The following is a 19,418-nucleotide window of genomic DNA, read 5'->3' on the forward strand; positions in this document are numbered from 1 at the left end:
TCAAATGTTTGTATGAGAGGCTCTGAGAACTCAGAGAAGCAGACATTTTTACAAGCAGCATCATCAGGGCTTGCAAAAGTGTTTGGCTGAGTTTATTTTTGGTTTCCATGGTGATGGGTGGAAAGGACAATTGGATGCTACTAAAAGAGTGCTTCAATAGTCTGTACCTCTGTTGTGATTACATTAGATCAAGCTTTCCCCTTAAAAGCAAAGCTAATGAAAGGTATTGGATTCTGATGGTAATACAGCCTAAGAGACATGCTTTGGCAGCTAGTATAATACATTGATTATATGATGTTTCCATTGAAATAATTGTAATTCCAAAGTAGATGCTTGAAAAAAAAAGGTATTCTAGTGGTGTGGGGTGGCATGTAGCATAGAGGTTAGAGCGTTGGTCCAGTAAGTGAAAGTCTCTGGTTCGTATACCCGAGCCAACAAGGTGAAATGTCTGTCGATGTGCCCTTGAGCAAGGGAGTTAACCCTAATTTGCTCCAGGGGTGCCGTACTGCTATGACTGACCCTGTAACACAACACATTTCACTGCACCTATACTGTGAACTGTATGTGACAACAAAACATCTTAACCAGGTATGATGAGAGCTGATTTCATGGCTGTTGAATAAGACACAAGACACTGATGGTGCACATTTCCTCAGCTGTGAGAACCATGAACCATATCTGGCAGGACTACAGTGGATTGGCTGGGGGGAGAGTTGTATGGTTTGACATGTCCCCTGTGACCTCATCACCAAAGAATCCTTTCTGGCTCTCACGGATCCAGAAAGAGCTCCAGGAACCCATCCAGGAACATGTCCGTCTGGCCTGGGGCCTTATCAGCACTGAGACGGGGACAGAGGAACTTAACCCATATATTTTAATTTAGGAGACTAGACATGGTAAGTAGACTAAATATAGGAGACATGCTCTTTAAGAGGAGTTCATGTTTACTTTGAATACTGAGCCTGTATACTATGTGATGCTGAACGGCTTGATTTAAACATGTTACCCCTATTTGTACTATTCTATGTGCCATATCAAACCATGGGGAGAACAACATTGTGATATTATGAAAGAATGACAGTAAACTGGATCAAGATGACAAATAACTCCGTTCATTTATTTACATTTGTTGCTTTCGGTCATACATAAAGCAACACAGAATCTCCATGAGAAAAGCAGGCTGCATTAGAAGTCCCATAATTCATTATTCAATGCATTCATTTAAGACAACATGAGTTATGAACCTGTTGGGATATGAATTCCCTTTGTTTGTGTGGGTCAAGAGAAAGTTCTCCTGGGTGACAGCTTCTGGAAGAGAGAAAGAAAGATGGCAAAAGATGGGAGAAGGAGTGGCATGCCTCTACATGACAGAAAGCCGTCTACGCGAGCACACTTGCGTGTTTGTGAAGCTCAGCCTTTCGATAGTAGGATCATAATAGTTTTTAGATTAGACATTTTTGTGAGAAGAACCGTTTTCAGGAACTGCCATTGTCTCACAAACACTGCTCTAGTTCAGCCTCCGTTAAGTACATCGGCAAATGGTTGGTATCGCCGGGTGCAGACGAAACAGGAAAATACAATGCTTAAATACTGCTGTCTGTAGCTCAAGCACAGGGGTTAGAAGCATTTCTTATTTGTGTGTGGAAGTGCTGACAGTAACTTGGACTAATCTGACCAGACATTCACTCCTAAACATTATTCACATAACCATGTGACCATGCAGGTGATCACCTTCAGAATGGCATGTCTCCTAACCAATCAGGAGGCTCATCATCAGAAAGTTGAAAACAGACTTCAAGCGAACATGAGAAGAAATTAAAGGAATGAAATATAGGTTAGAATACAGAGAGAAATCAGAGGAAGGATCAAATCCAGTTAAAATGTATTGAAACTTTGTAATTGTTAGATAGTCAAAGAAAAGGCATTGAGAAAACATGAGATTGTGCTACTCAACAACACACAGTAGCACTGTACAGTGTACTGCATGAATTATGTAACTTCTGGTTCAGGAAAGCACATACACACCACAGCATTCAAACATAGCCTGAGTTATCATGCCAGATTCTGTCCTCCTGAACAATTCCTTTCAGCAATATTCGTAACATTATGAAAAACATATTTAAGTGAAATAGACTTGTACAAAATAACAAAAATGAAGAAAAACTTCTATTACAAACATACATCAACTCTTTAGAAGATTGTCCCATATTCCACCTCATCATACAGTAAATTGAATTTGGCCTTGTATCTGTTTCACCAACAGGTGGCAGCAATGAGTAAGCATTAAACAGTCCATGAACTGGAGTCGTAAACCAAAGCCCATGGCCATGAAAGCTCTTCCCCTTTTTAAGTACAACGGACAATGCAGAAAAATACTGGAGGCACTGGGCCATAAAATAAAGCAATACAAGTTATCATAATGTGTAGTGAAAGTACACTACGGTCATGGGGTCATAGGAGATCTTACAATAACTTTTAAATGTAAACTTGTGTCAAACAATATTGAAATAGAAAAAAAGACGAGAAAATCTGGTCAAGCACAGATCCACGTTGGCCCCCGACCCCGACCTGTGAGTTCAGCAGGGTTTAGTAAACGTGCAGCGTCAGCACTAGTCATTATCCAAGCCCTGGATAACCATTAGGCAGCCATAAACTCCCACACCATTCATCAGGCATCAGCCACAGGTAAAGGCAGCTCCCCAAGTTAAAGTGCTTCAAGTCAGTCTTTTCATTTAGATTACTTCTTCCGCGCAAAAACTCAACCACATACCGTAAATGATTTAGACCACCATGAAACCATGTACAGCACATTACCCCTCATCATAAAGAAAAATATAATGTTCATGAAAAACTACCACACGTATCACAAACCAAGATACTGCGTGGGAAATGTTATTTGTTCTTTGGTTGGTGTAGGACTAGATCTAATGCACTGACAGCTACATATTCTGTGAGAAAATATTAACAAGGTGCATGGTAAAATGGTAGCTTGCCGTCATATGACTTGGCACAAATGCAAGATACACTAGTTAATGTTCAGCCAAGCTTCAGACCCTATTGCACGAGGGTTAGGGATAGGGTTAGGATTAGGATTCCCTCCCTGGTGGGCCTCTACATGAGCCTGTGGCCCAGGTGTTCCTCCAGCCACAGCAGTAGGGGCTGGATGGACTGGGAGACAGGCCCGGTTTCAGAGTACATCTGCAGCAGCACCTCCTGGAGCATGAACAGCAGGGGCACTCCCAGGCTCAGCAGCTCATACAGGAAGACATAGTCCTGCACATTGGCCCTAAAGTGGAGGCCCACAGCCTGGGCCGTACCATGCACCCAGCGAGACAGGAGGCGGGGGGAGTCACACACAGCCCGGGTCACACTCAGGGGCCAGCTCAGGCTCTTCCTCAGGCGGGAGCTGAAGGTACCTGGTGACTGGCCCTGCAGGCCTTCTGTTGGGTCACCGTTGGGAGTCTGTGTCTCTGATCCCTCCTGAACCCCGGCTCCATTCTGACCCTGAGGGAGAGACCCATTGAGTCACAAAGATGTCCCACAAATTAACATCAAAATGACAATGGCAAGTGGATGATTGAATGATCCAGAACAATTACCAGATGTGAATTGAATGTCCTCCGATGGTTCATTCCATTTTTACGTTGTGTGAAGTGCAGCTTGCAGTACAACTTGCCTAATTGAACATGATCAAAAGAGGATTTAGAAAAATGGGCACATAAACAGTTCATTATCTCTACCTGACACAGCCAGAAGAGGACTGGCCACCCCTCAGAGCCTGGTTCCTCTCTAGGTTTCTTCCTAGGCTCCTGCCTTTCTAGGGAGTTTTTCCTAGCCACCATGCCGCTACATCTGCATTGCTTGCTCTTTGGGGTTTTAGGTTTGGTATCTGAATAGGACTTTGTCACTACTGCTGATTTGATTGATTGATTGGCTGATTGATTGATTGACAGTAAGCGAACATCTAAACCTTAGTGTTGGGAAACACATACCCTGCTCAGAGTCGAAGGCATGGCCTCCCTGGCGTAGGGCGGCACCACAGGTGTCACAGCGAAAGCATTCCCTGTGGAAATAAAGTCCCTCAGCACTGATCCTCTCCACCACATACACACGCTTCTGACAGGAGTGACACTTGTCACCAGACCCGGGGAACTCCCTCCGCAAGGAACCCTGGGAAACAGAACAGACAGACACTGCTACAATCGTTGTCAGCACAGCAAATGAAGATAATGAGGGTGTGATGCACTTGTGTCACATTCCACAACTTTGACCATAAAAGGCCTTATGGCCGAGTTTGGCCTTTGGTTCACAAAGCATAATGAGTCATAGAGTCCTGCAAAGAATAATCATCCCAATCCTTATTTTACACAATATCTCTTCATCTGACTCAGAGCCAGGGCCTGGGACATAGTCTATGTTCTTCACCTAGATAAGGGCTGTTGTTCAAGGCTGGTACAGCCTGAGTGGCTGCATGCTCAGTCAGACATGCTTACCGGAGACAGAGGCGGAGAGGCTGGGGGTGAACAGCGTCTCAGCCCTGGCTGCTATGGCCAGAGACTCCTTCCCCACCTTCCTCTGACACGCAGAAAAGAGGAAACGACTGGAGGAAGGAAGGATGGAAAGATGGAAAGATGGATAGATGGATAGATGGATAGATGGATGGATAGATGGATGGATAGATGGATAGATGGATAGATAGATAGATAGATGATTTGACTACTGTGTTCTCTGACTAAGGCCGCTGTTGGGGAATATAGTCAAGTTCTTTCATCAAAATAAGAGTCTCAGCTCAAAAATATGGCAACGGAAGAGGAGGGAAGAGGTGAGTATTTTCAGGAATGTTTTCTCATTATGGTTAACTAGTGAGCCTGTCTGGATGCTTCAGATTGTACTCTAGACTGACTGCGTGGCGCTGACTCAAACTGACTCAAACTGACTCAAACTTGCAACACCACAAAAATATATTAAACCTTAGCATAAGAGGCCCCAGAGTAGCTAAAAAACACCTCACATGCAAGACCTTTGTGTCTACATGTGTCCTTTGTAATGTAGAGGGTAGTACAAGTTACTTTAGCAGGCATGTGGCGCTGGGGGCAAAATGCCTGTTTGACATTATTAAAAACAGCTTTGGTTGGAGTATTGCAGTACGTTGTTGTTGGGATACATATGTGGAGCCACTGATGTGACACTGAAACAGCAACATGACTGTGATGTTAATAACTACAACTGTAAGTTACAGGCAAATTAGATTAGAAGTTAAATATCTACTTCTAAAACATATATAATTATCCAGATTACATCATGTTTAAAATCAAACAGACAGCACTTCATTTTGGGTTTCTCTAAGAGGCAGCAGGCTCTGCATATAGAAATGATGTGGCCATAAATAGTGCTATGGTTTGGAGGCACACAAGAGGAACTCACCACATGTGACTCATTCAAGGGATCTCTTTGCATTTCTTTCATACAAAGCTGCATATCTAGTGCCCCAGATTGACTGGTCTTTGGTTTTCCACGAAGAATGAATTAGAGGCAACAGAGAATAACATTTAGTTGAACAGTTCAGTGACAGATAAGGGATAGATGAGTGCATCAAAATAACAGTATAATGTTTGCTCTGACATTAGGGGATATGGGTTTCGTCATGACAGACACATGGTGAGAAATGGATGTGCTTGTTTTCACCTTGAGTTGGAGTAGAATGGATGAGGATGAAGACATGGTTTGAGGGAGTGAGAAGGTAGAAAGGGTGATTTCTGGACAAAGGAGGGAAGTGACTTTAGGACTGGGAGCAGGGAGGATGGGAGGAGAGGGAATGGTCTGTTCAGCAGATCCAGGCTAGGGTGGGAATGGGAAAGTCAAAGAGAGGAAGAGATATTATGAGCATCAGATGGAGGTTAAATTAGAGTTTGCATGCTTAGTGGGTTGGGCCTCAAGCCTAAAACGCCTGGTGTTCCATGACACTGCATTCCATTGAAATGGAAACTCAAGAGTGATATAGATAAAACATGTATTTCTTCATGATAAATGTTAAATGATCACAAAGGTTGTAGCATGACACACAGTGATAGGGACACATACAAGACAGTGAGACAGACATGGATGTGGTTATTTTTTACCTGAGGTTGGGGCAGACAGGATGAGGATGAGGAATAGGGATGAGGAGGTGAGAAGGCAGAAAGCAGAAAGGGTGATATCTGGGTAAAGGTATAATGAGGTGACTTCTGGACTGGGGTTAGGGAGGATGGGATCAGACACTGAGGGAATGGCCTGTTTATCAGAATCAGGCCAGGTGAGGAATGGGACAGGCGAGATTTGCAAATGAAGAGAGGGAGAGGATTGTTAAAGGAGAACTTTGAGTGTTAGTAATTTGATAGAAGTTACAATGAGAACTGGCGTGCACAGGGGGATAGGCTTTAAGCAAAGGTATTCCGTGGCACTATCAAATCATAGTATTAACTCAACCCCAACCTGCTGAGCCTCAACACAACAGCTTACCCTGGTTTCCACTGAGATGGAAACTCATTTAAAGAAGGTGAGCAGTATCTTTTTTGATGATAAAATACCATGGAAATACCTTTTCCTGTAATGGAAATTGCAGTATGATGACTACTCTAGCACTAAACACCTTGCTTGATAACTATGCTGTGAGTAATAAAGCTGCAGCCTCTTCCAGTGAGGCACAGAGAACCCTGTGCTACCTTTCAACAGTGCTGAGCACACCGAGTAAGTGAATTACCAGTGTTGTTCATACACATCATCACAGAGAGCTGAGAGAGGAGGCTACCTAGTTCAGCCTGAGCTCTCTTCTGCAGGTCTGTCTCAGTGGGAATATAAAATCACGTAATGGAACAAGAAGAAACTATTTAATGGAATGATTCCTGCTTGAACAACGAGTTGCCTGATGTGTTTTCACAGGGTGTTACATTGTTTTAAAAAAGCCTTGTTGAAACTCTTGGCGTAAACAGTAATTTATTGACTGACAGTGAAGGTGATTTAAATTTCAGATGTAGGATCTTAATTTGATCACTATTTTGTTGCTGACAATTTTCCTGCACAGCAGGAAATGCAAACTTGTAGCGTATTCAAGGTTTAAAAAGATTTCTAAGGTTTGTAATTCAAAATGTCTGACTTTCTTTGCCCTAACGGAAAATGATACATGTTGAATGATCAAATGTTTTAGCATGACATACAGTGATACCTACAAAAACAACATCTACAAAAAATGTCCATTAATTATAAGTCACATAATAATTCAAATTTCCCATTGCTGCAGGATTATTTTCCTGTTTCAATGAATTGGCTCAAATTAAGATCCGACATCTGTATAACAGAACACTGTGTCCTACAATAACCTAAAATCACCTGCGCTAGCTGTGTTCTGTTGCTACAGGCTCTGAGCAGCTAATGAAAACATTGCCATAAAAGTCATTCTTCTGGAGATGATGGATGTTGAATTTCATCATAGGGAGGGTTTATTGAACTCTGTGCAGCAGCAGTGATGCCAAACAAGACCGAGCGTGCAACACAACAAACACACTGAGGGACGGGAGAGGTGAGTGGTCAGAGTTCAGGGGTCAGATAGTCACCTGGGACGTAGAGGCCACATCCTCAGAGAACAGTACTCTCAGGTGGACAGCTTTCTCCTTGATACTTTTATTGTGAAACGCTCTAGCATTCTGGGTCTGAGCTTTCTTCTGCAGGACACATACCATGAGACACAGAGACAAAGAACAGGCATCAGCAGGAGAAAGCTCCCTCCCTGTCTGATGAATGTGTCTGAATAGTAATGATTAACTCCCAAATCAGAGTTATAATGTACGGACAAATAAAAGTATGAAATGTATGCACTCACTATTGCAAATCGCTCTGGATAAGAGCTTCTGCCGAATGACTAAAATGTCAAAGGTAATGATCAAGCAAGATAAGTGGACTTTGGTCCTACTTTCCCACTGAAGGAGCTAGATGGCACATTGTTTACTGGGCGGTGGAGTACAATAGTGTTGCTGTGTGGAGTAGAGTGGCAGTTTTTACAACACTAATTTGACACACCAGCAGAGATGACTCCACTCTTATACATGTGCTCCTGGAACAGCAGACTGAGATCCAGACAGAGACAGACAGACACACAGGACTGGCACAGAACGAGGCCACAAGGGCAGCCCACTGGCTAAACTTGCCAGTCAGCAGCCTCTGTACCTCTTTGTCTCTGCCATGGCTATGGGTCTGCTCTTGCTATTGTGGTCAGTGTGGATGATTCGGTGTTGACTTCACCAGCTGACTATGTGCCATACAATGCTAAATGTATAATCAGGATGATTATCTCAACATTCATATCCAGCCTTTTACTAAAAAAAGATATCTTATATGATCACACAGTAGGAGGCAATAACAATAGAAAAAGACAGAGCAGACAAAGATAAATGGACAGATGGAAAGGAGAGGAGAGGAGAGGTGAGGAGAATAAGTCACCTTGGTGATCTTTTCCTCCACCTCCTGAAGGCGTTGGAGCATTCTAGACATGGCTAGGACCGCTGAGTGGCAGGAGGAAGAGTAGCCAGGGTACTCTATGCTCTCTGGCTTTTGAGGAAGCGTCTGGGGTTGTGTCTGAGTACGTGTCTGATCAGCCTGTCTGACCTTCCTGAGGGTGTGATTTGGGCTGGGTGGGGGTTGGAGCTGGAACTGGGTTTGTGGTCGGTGCTGAGACTGAAGCTGGGCTTGGAGCTGGGGCGAGAGCATGGGTTTGGGAGGAGGCTGGGGTGGTAGCCGAGCGATGCACTTAGCTGCATATTTGGCACAGGTTGCAGACTGAAACTGGAAACACACAGCACATGTGAGCTGCAGTTCTATGGCTCTCTGTCAACTCAGGGTGAGCTTGATGAAAAAACAATTGCAGCAAACAGGCCCCAGTAGTTTAACAGCTGGAGAGAATAGAAGGGAGATTTATGCCCCATGCTTTCCTTTATCATGTGAATCTACTTCACTGGGGGTATTTTTCATTTCCAACCCACAGGGAGCATTTAACACTCTCACTCTAGGTAGGTGATGACTGGTTTGTGAGTGAGTGTATACCAAAACTGAGTGACAGTGTGTGTTCTGCAGAGTGAATTAGCGTGGCTATGTGTGTGTATTACAGTATGTTGACCAGGCCTGCTACAGTCCTCTACCTGTGTCTTGGGGAGGGTTGGGTGGGGTCTGCTGCCTGAGGTTGGTGAAGCGTTGGGTCTCAGTCATGTCCATGGAGCGTGGCCGAGGGGCCCTCCCAGAATCCCAATCACACTGAGACTGATGGGGTTTGTCAGCCAGAAACAAAGCCAAGGAAAAAGGTTAGTAGAAAGACAGAAAAGGAAGAAAAGAGGGAAAGTGAATTGCAAGATAAGTATCTCACCAAACAGTTAAGAACAAATTCTTATTTACAATGACGGCTTACACCGGCCAAACCCGGACGACGCAGGGCCAATTGTGCACCACCTAATGGGACCCCCATTCACGGCCGGTTGTGATACAGCCTGGAATAGAACCAGGGTGTCTGTAGTGACGCCTCTAGCACTAAGCGCCTTAGAACTCTGCACCACTCGGGAGCCCCAAGACTTTATAACCAACTCTTAATCAGAAAACGAACAGTACACAACCAAGCATGTCTCTTTCCCTTGGAACACAAATGATCACCTCTGTCCTATAGCACACTGTGGTATGAGGCATCTGAGAACAAACATACCAGGTACTATACCATACTATAGCACTGTATAAGCTATGGAGGACACTGTCCAACACTGACAGTGTCCTGAGGATGGGGAATGGGGGACATATCTTGGTGGTTCTGACCTGTCTCCGGAGGGTGAAGCTGGGGTTGCTCTCCTCAAACTTGGACAGGAGCTGGCTGGCCATGGAGCGGACCTTGTTCTCCTTAACCCCCCTCTCCTCACCCACACAGGACGCACTCTGACTGGAGAAGTTGGTTGCCTGTCATGAGAAATAGTGACTTGAGTTATCAGGGCCAAAATAAATGGTATTTTGCCGTATTTGACTCGTGCACTTAGAATGTCCTTACGAAATTGTAGTTTGATGGTAATAACTACCTCTTCCAAATAACTGCAGACTTTTCGTCTCCTTTTGTACGTTGGGTCAGTATCTTCTAGCTTCTTCTCATCCTGAAAGAAAACAACCAAGCCATAGTATATGACTAAATATTTCAGACTGCACTCAAAGGTAAACATATTCAACATGAAAGTGAACTATTAAAATAGAGCCCATCTCAAAAGTCCACTTATTCAAATGAAATTACTTTTGAAATGATAACACAGGGAGGCTGAGAGGCTCTCAAGTTGCAGTAGTTATCAAGGCAGACAGGCACCTGGAGAGAGGAGTGTGATTACCTTCGGTACCCTTTTTCTTGGTTCCAGAACTTTGTTCATACTTCTGACTGCCTTGGAAGGATAGTCGTCACTGTTTTCGTCGGCCCCTCTAGAATCTGCAATGAAACACGAGTACATTGAAAGGTATGATATTTTCCACAGAGCTCAGCCATGAATGCCAAATAAAAGCAATGGCCAATGTGTTTTTACATTACGTCTAAAAGAAACCTAATATTACTGTGTCGGAAAAGAACCGGATGGGGCAAGACCATCTGTTTTCATGAGAAATGCCACCTAATAAACAAAGGGCTTTTTCCTGGAAACCAATACTGAAAACACTTCACTACAGATCATAAGAATGTATACAATTATTGCTAAATAGCACATCATCATTCCGTGGGCAACCAGCTTTGCTGTGGATAGAGGCATATCATGTGACCTCTTAGAGACCATAAAGCTAGTACAACTGATGTCCCTGTGGCAATAATATGCTCTCTTCACCTTAGGCATCTCAGACCAGAAAATATCTGGAGTAAGGTGTAGTGTTCTCTCTCCAGGCATCCTAGACCCATACAATATCTGTAAGGTAGCCTGTACTGTGCTGGGCAGATGTGCATTCCTCTCATGCCAGACAACATGACTGATAGGGTTGTGCAACGCAGACCTCCTTTAAAAGGAAGCCAGATGAAATCTCATACCCTCTTTTACACCAGCTCTCTAGAAAGACATAACTTATCTGAAAGAGAGCAGGGGTCAGCCCAGAAAAAAGGGATGAAGTAGATTACAGACAGAGACAGCTTGATATGTAAAAAAAAAAAAATGTCCCTGGTGAAAACAATACATTGAGAGGCTGGGCTTTTAATACAGTGGACACAGTGGAAGGGCCAGTGACAGTGACGATGTGTTCAAGCATCAAGTTTCAGGTTGTTTATTAGTAGTATGATCAGGATACACACGGCATACACTGTTCAACGAAATGCTTACTGCAGGTTCCTTCTGGACAATGCAACAACAATAAGAAAGAATAAAAAAGGACGAACATCAAGTAAATGGCTCAGTAGAATAGAATAAGTATAATACAGGAAGGCACAATTTATAGTTCAATATTTATGGGGAATGGGGGATTGGGGGGCTAGAATTTAAATTGTGCAGTATTTAGCAATAATAGCAAGAATCTGGTGGCAGCCGTTGTGATGTGGTATAGCATGAATGTGTGTGAGTGGATGTCTCTACGGGGGTGCCAGTGCAGAGCAGTAGGACTACATGCCTCTCCACCCTGTCTGCTCCTCAAGTGTTCAGAGCCAAACGCATCTGCTGCATTTAAAAATAACTCTGACATGGGAAGGAGACTTTTAAAAAAGGCCTAATGATATAAAGGGCTGCTACTTCAATCAGACTACATAGAAAACGATGGGATATTTTGTGTGTGTGTGTGTGTGTGTGTGTGTGTGTGTGTGTGTGTGTGTGTGTGTGTGTGTGTGTGTGTGTGTGTGTGTGTGTGTGTGTGTGTGTGTGTGTGAGAGAGTGCATATCTGTGTGGGTGTGTGCGGGAGTGAGATCTGAAGTCTGGGGCTTCAGGACACACGTGTCTGCGGGGGGATGGGGTGAGGGGTGTGAGGCGTACCTGAGACGGGCAGGGGGGTGCCGCGGAACAGCTCGTAGAACTTGGAGAGGTAGGTGACCATTCCAGTCTTGTCTGGTTCCTGACCAGCAGCCATCTCCTTTCCGGTGGCGAAGGGCCGGATGCCAAACTCCCGCTCAGCCAGGTCACATGCCAGCTGGAGGTTGTTAGCCGAATCCTCCTCATTCAGTGAATCAAACTCTCTGAGGGAAACCGATTGAAATGATATCACGCGATGTTGTTGTAATGTTGTGTGGGTAACTAGGTGAAGGCTTCATAAGACTAAGCTGGCGTCAACATAGAAGTTATGAAACAGTTCTAGTCTAGCAGTGTAGCCCTCCCTTCACCACAAAGATGACGTCAGAAATAACAAACTGCCCTACATACTGAGTGCAACATGTAATACATAGTTATGCTTTCCAAACTCCCTTTCACATACTATAGGGTTTCTCTAAAATCGGTTGTGTCTTCTGTGTGATCTTTTTCGTCACACCTATCAGTAACAGACAGAGTGAGAGAACAGCCATCAGGAAAAAGGCTCTTCGATGAAGGTCAAATTTCATTCGCACCCACCACTTACATTTACTCTCACACAAAGACGGGCTGTGAGGGAGGGACAGGGGCTTGTGTGTAGAGAGTACACCAGGACATACATTTACTCTCACACAAAGACGGGCTGTGAGGGAGGGACAGGGGCTTGTGTGTAGAGAGTACACCAGGACATACATTTACTCTCACACAAAGACGGGCTGTGAGGGAGGGACAGGGGCTTGTGTGTAGAGAGTACACCAGGACATACATTTACTCTCACACAAAGACGGGCTGTGAGGGAGGGACAGGGGCTTGTGTGTAGAGAGTACACCAGGACATACATTGACATACTTAGATGCCTGGTATACTTTACATTAGACACTCACAGAAGGAGACAATATTACAACGTGGGTGTAAGATGTTTTGCTATTACTGGTGTCTTGATGTAAATGTTAGCCTAATGAGGAAATTCCCCATTACACAATAGAGACATTTTATAAGGAGCCAGTCTATCGACTTACAATGACGAAGTGCTACATGCCAGGGTGTGACAAGAAGAAGTCTCACACATGGTTTATGAGGAGAAAAGTGTGAGTGCTGAGCTCATTTACAGTTACTGTAAAGTACATGAGGCCAGTCTTACTGTGGTAGTTTACAGGCTAGTTGTGTGTTGCAGTACGTACATGAGGTGGGATCTGAACCGGTGGATGAGGGCACAGAGAGCCAGGCCGCTCTGCCACGAGGTGGTCAGGTCTGTCACGTTCACGTTCCTGTAGCCCTCGGTCTGTTTCTGACACCACGTCAGCAGCCTGCCCGGCCTGATCTCCGACTCTACACACACAGACAGGAACAAGGTGTCCAGTAGGGAGAAAATGGCATGAAAGAGGGAGGCACTACCTAAGCTGGTCCAATAAGAACAACATAGATGTTTGTTTTCCATTGCCCTATTTTCCATTTGTGTGACTGTCCTCGTCTATCAGTGTATCCGTGTTTTGTCACTTGTCATGTGTTGTGTTTTTGTGGACACCAGGAAGAGTAGCTGATGCTTCTGCGAAAGCTAATGGGGATCCAAATAAATAAAATACTAAACACAACCCAGCTAACAGCCACCCACCCACTCACCTGGCAACACAACCACAGAGCTAACAGGAAGTGAGATCATAGATGTGGGACAGTGACAACAGGTGAAGTTAATGAGAGGTAAGACTGATAAGAGGTAAGTTAGAATAGGGGCTGAAGTATGCATATGACTCTGTCAGGACATGTTGAACCTGTCTGTCATTGTGTAATAGGACCAATGGTTGTGTAACATGATGTTTAGCGCATTATGTAGAGGCCAGGGTGTGCTTAAAGAGATATAGTATACATGGAGACAAAAATGATGATGAAGACAAAATGGAGACAAAAATCCCATCAGTTTATAATGAGGTCAGTTCTCCTTGAATAACTGCTAGAAACATTCCAGTATTAATGTTTAACATGAGCCATGGGGCCAAAAATATCTTGAAACGTAACCAGCTAGACTTTGTTAGGTCTGGTATCTGAGAACCTCCTGAAGATATCATTAATACGTTTAACTACTAGTGTACCAAGTCATGTTTTTCCTTTTCACAATACACAGAACCACAGCTTCGGCCTCCAAAAAAATGATCAATGTAGGGGGGTGGGGGTGGTACCCTATATGACCCTGTCCACAGTCAAGTGGCTCCCACTTCACCAAAACTCTGCTCTCACCATAGATCATTGAAAAACAAACCTCAGAAGGTGACTTATTTCCTAAGCAGAGATTCATGCGGTCCTCAGTCTGACACTCCTGTTAGTGAGAGAAAAGGTCTGCCTCACCTTAAAGACTGCTGTGGGCCTCTGACTCAGAACACTCCCAGAGCACAGGGAACGGTTAGAGAACGCAATATAACTAGAATGGAATGGCTTATCTTCTCCTAACTTTGGGAAAATAGCCACTGAATGGATGAGTGCTGCAGATATTTTAGCCCCTGAAACCGAAGGGACTCATCCGTCATCCTTTTCAAATGAGTTACTTGAACCAGTTGAATAGACATCACAGCATGTTCTGTAGGTTGGAGTCATACACTGGATCAGAGGTACAGTTGAAGTCGGAAGTTTACATACACTTAGGTTGGAGTCATTAAAACTCGTTTTTCAACCACTCCACATATTTCTTGTTAACAAATTATAGTTTTGGCAAGTCGGTTAGGACATCTACTTTGTGCATCACACAAGTAATTTATCCAACAATTGTTTACAAAATTCAAAAGGCACTCGCACATCTGAGCAATCTAATTGAACAAGATGAAGGAAAAAGGAAACCATACACTGCTCTTGATAGTATCACCGATATTTAATAAGCTTACGTATCGGCCTAACGGCCTTCGTCAGAGCTTTAACAATTGTTTACAGACAGATTATTTCACTTAGAATTCACTGTATCACAATTCCAGTGGGTCAGAAGTTTACATACACTAAGTTGACTGTCTTTAAACAGCTTGGAAAATGATGCTTGGAAAATGATGTCATGGTTTAAGCTTCTGATAGGCCAATTGACATAATTTGAGTCAATTGGAGGTGTACCTGTAGATGTATTTCAAGGCCTACCTTCAAACTCAGTGCCTCTTTGCTTGACATCATGGGAAAATCAAAAGAAATCAGCCAAGACCTCAGAAAATTAATTGTAGACCTCCACAAGTCTGGTTCATCCTTGGGAGCAATTTCCAAATGCCTGAAGGTACCACGTTCATCTGTACAAACAATAGTACGCAAGTATAAACACCATGGGACCACGCAGCCGTCAAACCACTCAGGAAGGGTTCTGTCTCCTAGAGATGAACGTGCTTTGGTGCGAAAAGTGCAAATCAATCCCAGAACAGCAGCAAAGGACCTTGTGAAGATGCTGGAGGAAACAGGTACAAAAGTATCTATACCCACAGTAAAATTAGTTCTATATCGACATAACCTGAAAGGCCGCTCAGCAAGGAAGAAGCCACTGCTCCAAAACCACCATAAAAAAGCCAGACTACGGTTTGCAACTGCACATGGGGAAAAAGATCGTACTTTAAGGAGAAATGTTCTCTGGTCTAATGAAACAAAAATACAACTGTTTGGCCACTATCGTTATGTTTGGAGGAAAAAGGGGGAAGCTTGCAAGCCAAAGAACACCATCACAACCGTGAAGCATGGCGGTGGCAGCATCATGTTGTGGGGGTGCTTTGCTGCAGGAGGGACTGGTGCACTTCACGAAAATGATGGCATCATGAGGATGGAAAATTATGTGTATATATTGAAGCAACATCTCAAGACATCAGTCAGGAAGTTAAAGCCTGGTCGCAAATGGGTCTTCCAAATGGACAATGAGCCCAAGCATACTTCCAAAGTTGTGGAAAAATGGCTTAAGGACAACAAAGTCAAGGTATTGGAGTGGCCATCACAAAGCCCTGACCTCAATCCCATAGAAAATTTGTGGGCAGAACTGAAAAAGCATGTGCGAGCAAGGAGGCCTACAAACCTGACTCAGTTACACCAGCTCTGTCAGGAGGAATGGGCCAAAATTCACCAAACTTATTGTGGGAAGCTTGTGGAAGGCTACCCAAAATGTTTGACCCAAGTTAAACACTTTAAAGGCAATGCTACCAAATACTAATTGAGTGTATGTAAACTTCTGACCCACTGGGAATGTTATGAAAGAAATAAAAGCTGAAATAAATCACTCTCTCTACTATTATTCTGACATTTCACATTCTTAAAATTATGTGGTGATCCTAAGTGACCTAAGACAGGGAATTTTTACTCGGATTAAATCTCAAGAATTGTGAAAAACTGAATTGAAATGTATTTGGCTAAGGTACGTGGCTATGTATTTGGCTAAGGTAAACTTCCGACTTCAACTGTAAGTCCATACTAGACACACTGTACTAAATCCTCCTAACTCCAGTCTCTCTGGCCTCTCCTGTATGGTGTGTGGCTCACCTCGTCTGGTCAGGTTCACAGGGCGACGTATTGTACCATTACGCTCCAGAGAGCATGACTTCACTGGCAGCTCGCCATTGATGTACAGGTGACGCACCTGGAAGAAATAACAAAGAGACACAGCTGAGATTTAGGCAGAAGAAGAGATAAGAGATAAGAAGACAAGCACAGTCCATCCTTCTTGTGTTAATGTTAAGGGTGAATCTGTTGTTGGTGACAGGAAAAAGTGAATACTGCAGCAAACAATGTGATCCTTGAGAATGTCTTTTGTACCTGGTTTTGCCTGACACAGGTGGAGATGAGGTTGGGATACCGAGTCCCAGGGTCAATGGTGTACTGCTCAAAGTTTTTGGCAATGTTTTCAGTGGTTGTCTGCGGCAGAATTCTGTAAAGACTCTCCCTGGAGAAATGCATATATTTAGTGTGTGAGTGTGTGTGTGTGTGTGTGTGTGTGTGTGTGTGTGTGTGTGTGTGTGTGTGTGTGTGTGTGTGTGTGTGTGTGTGTGTGTGTGTGTGTGTGTGTGTGTGTGTGTGTGTGTGTGTGTGTGTGTGTGTGTGCTGACCACTGACCTCTCAGCTAGCACCTCCAGAGGGGTCATGCCCTCAGCCCACCTTTTCACCATCCAGGCCGAGTCAAAAGCAGCCAGGAAGCCTCTCGCACACCCTGTACCCATGGGCCAGAACGGCTGCACACACAGACACATAACAGTACATTTTGCTGAACATGCACATGTAGTTTTTATCATCCAGCCATTTTAAAGCATGATTAAACACTGTTGTCACAGCCTCCTCACCTCTAACAAGCTGTCCCCAACCAGTGCCACCAGTAGTTGGCGTCCGAAGCATTCTCTGACCAGCGCTGCGTTCTCCGAAGCATACATGCTGGTGAAGTCAAACATGGCCACGTCCGGCTGGCCACAGGCATTTATGGCAAAGTCCAGCGTGGGAAGCTGGTAGTTGGTGCCAAAGTCAGCAGCTTCGCGAGCGTAACCCAGCAGAGCTTCCTGGTTCACATTCGTACTGCTCAGCAGCATCTCTGTGTCTATGTAGTCCTACGAGACAAAGTCAGGGGAATTGTGTTTATGAGAGACCATGACCAAAAGGTCAAAGAGGTTAAATGAGATGCAACATACCCCAGGTGTAACAACAGTTATTCACCTTGTATATCAGAGGACCATTAAAGATGGATGCTCTTTAAATTGTACTGGGACGCCAGTCTCAAAGTCCCACATTGTCTTTATGAATGAATTCATGGGATGACTCATGCAGAACCCTGGCAATTGAAGTGAGAGTGAGCGCTGAGAGGGAGTCATAAGCCAGTGAAATATGTGCTCCTTCAGGGATGTTTATAACACTTAGCTTTCATGGATGTCATTGTGGTGCCCGCCCGGCTCATAGGCTGTTCAGCTGGCAGACCACCAAGGATGAGATTCCTCCGACCCGGCATCCTCCTCTATTAACTCCTCACCTCTCCTTCTCTCTCCGCCTCTCTCTCTGTCTTTCTCTTCCTCTCTCTCACACACATCTGAATACAACACCCTCAAACAGCAAGAAAAATCGTCCCGCGTCTGAATCTAGTTGATGATCCCTGATCTAAACAATGTTTGCTCACATGAATGATGACCCCCTTGTCCAGTAGGCTCTGCTTCTTTGCTGTCATGACAAAGTAGTGTGTGTTGTCCTTGTAGTACACAATGTTCTCCAGGTCAATACCTGCAACAAATGACAGACACAGACAGGAAGGTTAAAACACCCCATGATAATGACAGGGTTGAAGATTGCTGTTGTTCGACAATGTGTGGATTTAAGTGCATTCTGAGGGAAGTCTGCTCCTCTGGCTGACTCATTGGCTGTGGGGGATCTCAGGCCCACCTGTCTCCTCTTTGAGGTCCAGGAAGAACTTCTGGTTAAAGATGAAGGCCACACCGCTGATCTCCTCCACCTTGGCCTCGGCCGTGGTGTTCCCGTTGACAAAGTTGGCCGTGATGGCGATAGCCAGCTTACCACGGAACTCCTTCCTCTTGAACCCTGAGAGTGAGAGGGGGAGAGAGAAAGAGGGAAAAGAGAGAGAGAGAGAGAGAGAGAGAGAGAGAGAGAGAGAGAGAGAGAGAAAGAGAGAGAGACAGGGATGGGATGTTACTATTCTCTGGCCAGGCCTGCAGAGGCATACTAATCCAGAGGAAATCTAGCACTGAGCTGTAATCACAGGCCAGTTATTTTAGGATCAGAGATCTTGTTACCGAGGTGATACTGTTTATACCAGGGGAGCGAAAGCCTCGGCGGGAGAGTTGGGTCAGTACTGAAATGTTCTGATCTAATAAATGTGTTTTCCAGGTTGAATAACTTTATCAACTTCAGGTGGAGTAGAGTGCAGCCACTCCTTACATGAACTGGATTACTGTAAGAGAATGTGCAGTCTCGTTTTTTTCACGTGAGATTTTACAATATATATTATTATTGGCTGCGATTGCATACACTTCTGCTATTTAGGATATCAACCACAATAGAACAGAATCAGTTCCTCTTCAGATAGAAACATTGGGGAATTGCTTCTTGCATTAAAGAGTTTATTGCCATCCTCTCACTGATGCTGAAATGTTTTTTTTTGTTAATGGAGACATTTTAGAGGCTCATTTAACATGAACTTTCTGTGCCCATTCCAAGGCAAAACATAACTGCAGACAAACCTTAAAATAGACTGAAGCATGGGCTCAGACTTTTAATGCCAGACTGCTATTCACTTGGGTTCCTGTTGCTGCTATTCTCACAGTTCTGGTTTCATAAAAAGCTGCCTGACTTTTTAAATGACATGCAAAACCTTGCCTTTGTGAAAGAGAATATGGTGATATCATTTTTAAACGTCTCTTTGTGGTGTCAAAGCTCCACCAAAGCTCCTTAAAGCCTGGAAAAGCCAACCAACCACAGCCAAT

General features: G+C 44.2%; 1 pseudogene; it reads right to left on the reverse strand.

Moving 5' to 3' along the window:
- Positions 1–1,090: 1,090 nt before the first annotated feature.
- LOC115113638 (F-actin-monooxygenase mical2b-like) overlaps positions 1,091–19,418 on the reverse strand; it is a 53,382-nt pseudogene continuing 35,054 nt past the window's right edge.

Source organism: Oncorhynchus nerka, linkage group LG28 (genome assembly GCF_034236695.1).
Source record: "Oncorhynchus nerka isolate Pitt River linkage group LG28, Oner_Uvic_2.0, whole genome shotgun sequence".
NCBI lineage: Eukaryota > Metazoa > Chordata > Actinopteri > Salmoniformes > Salmonidae > Oncorhynchus > Oncorhynchus nerka.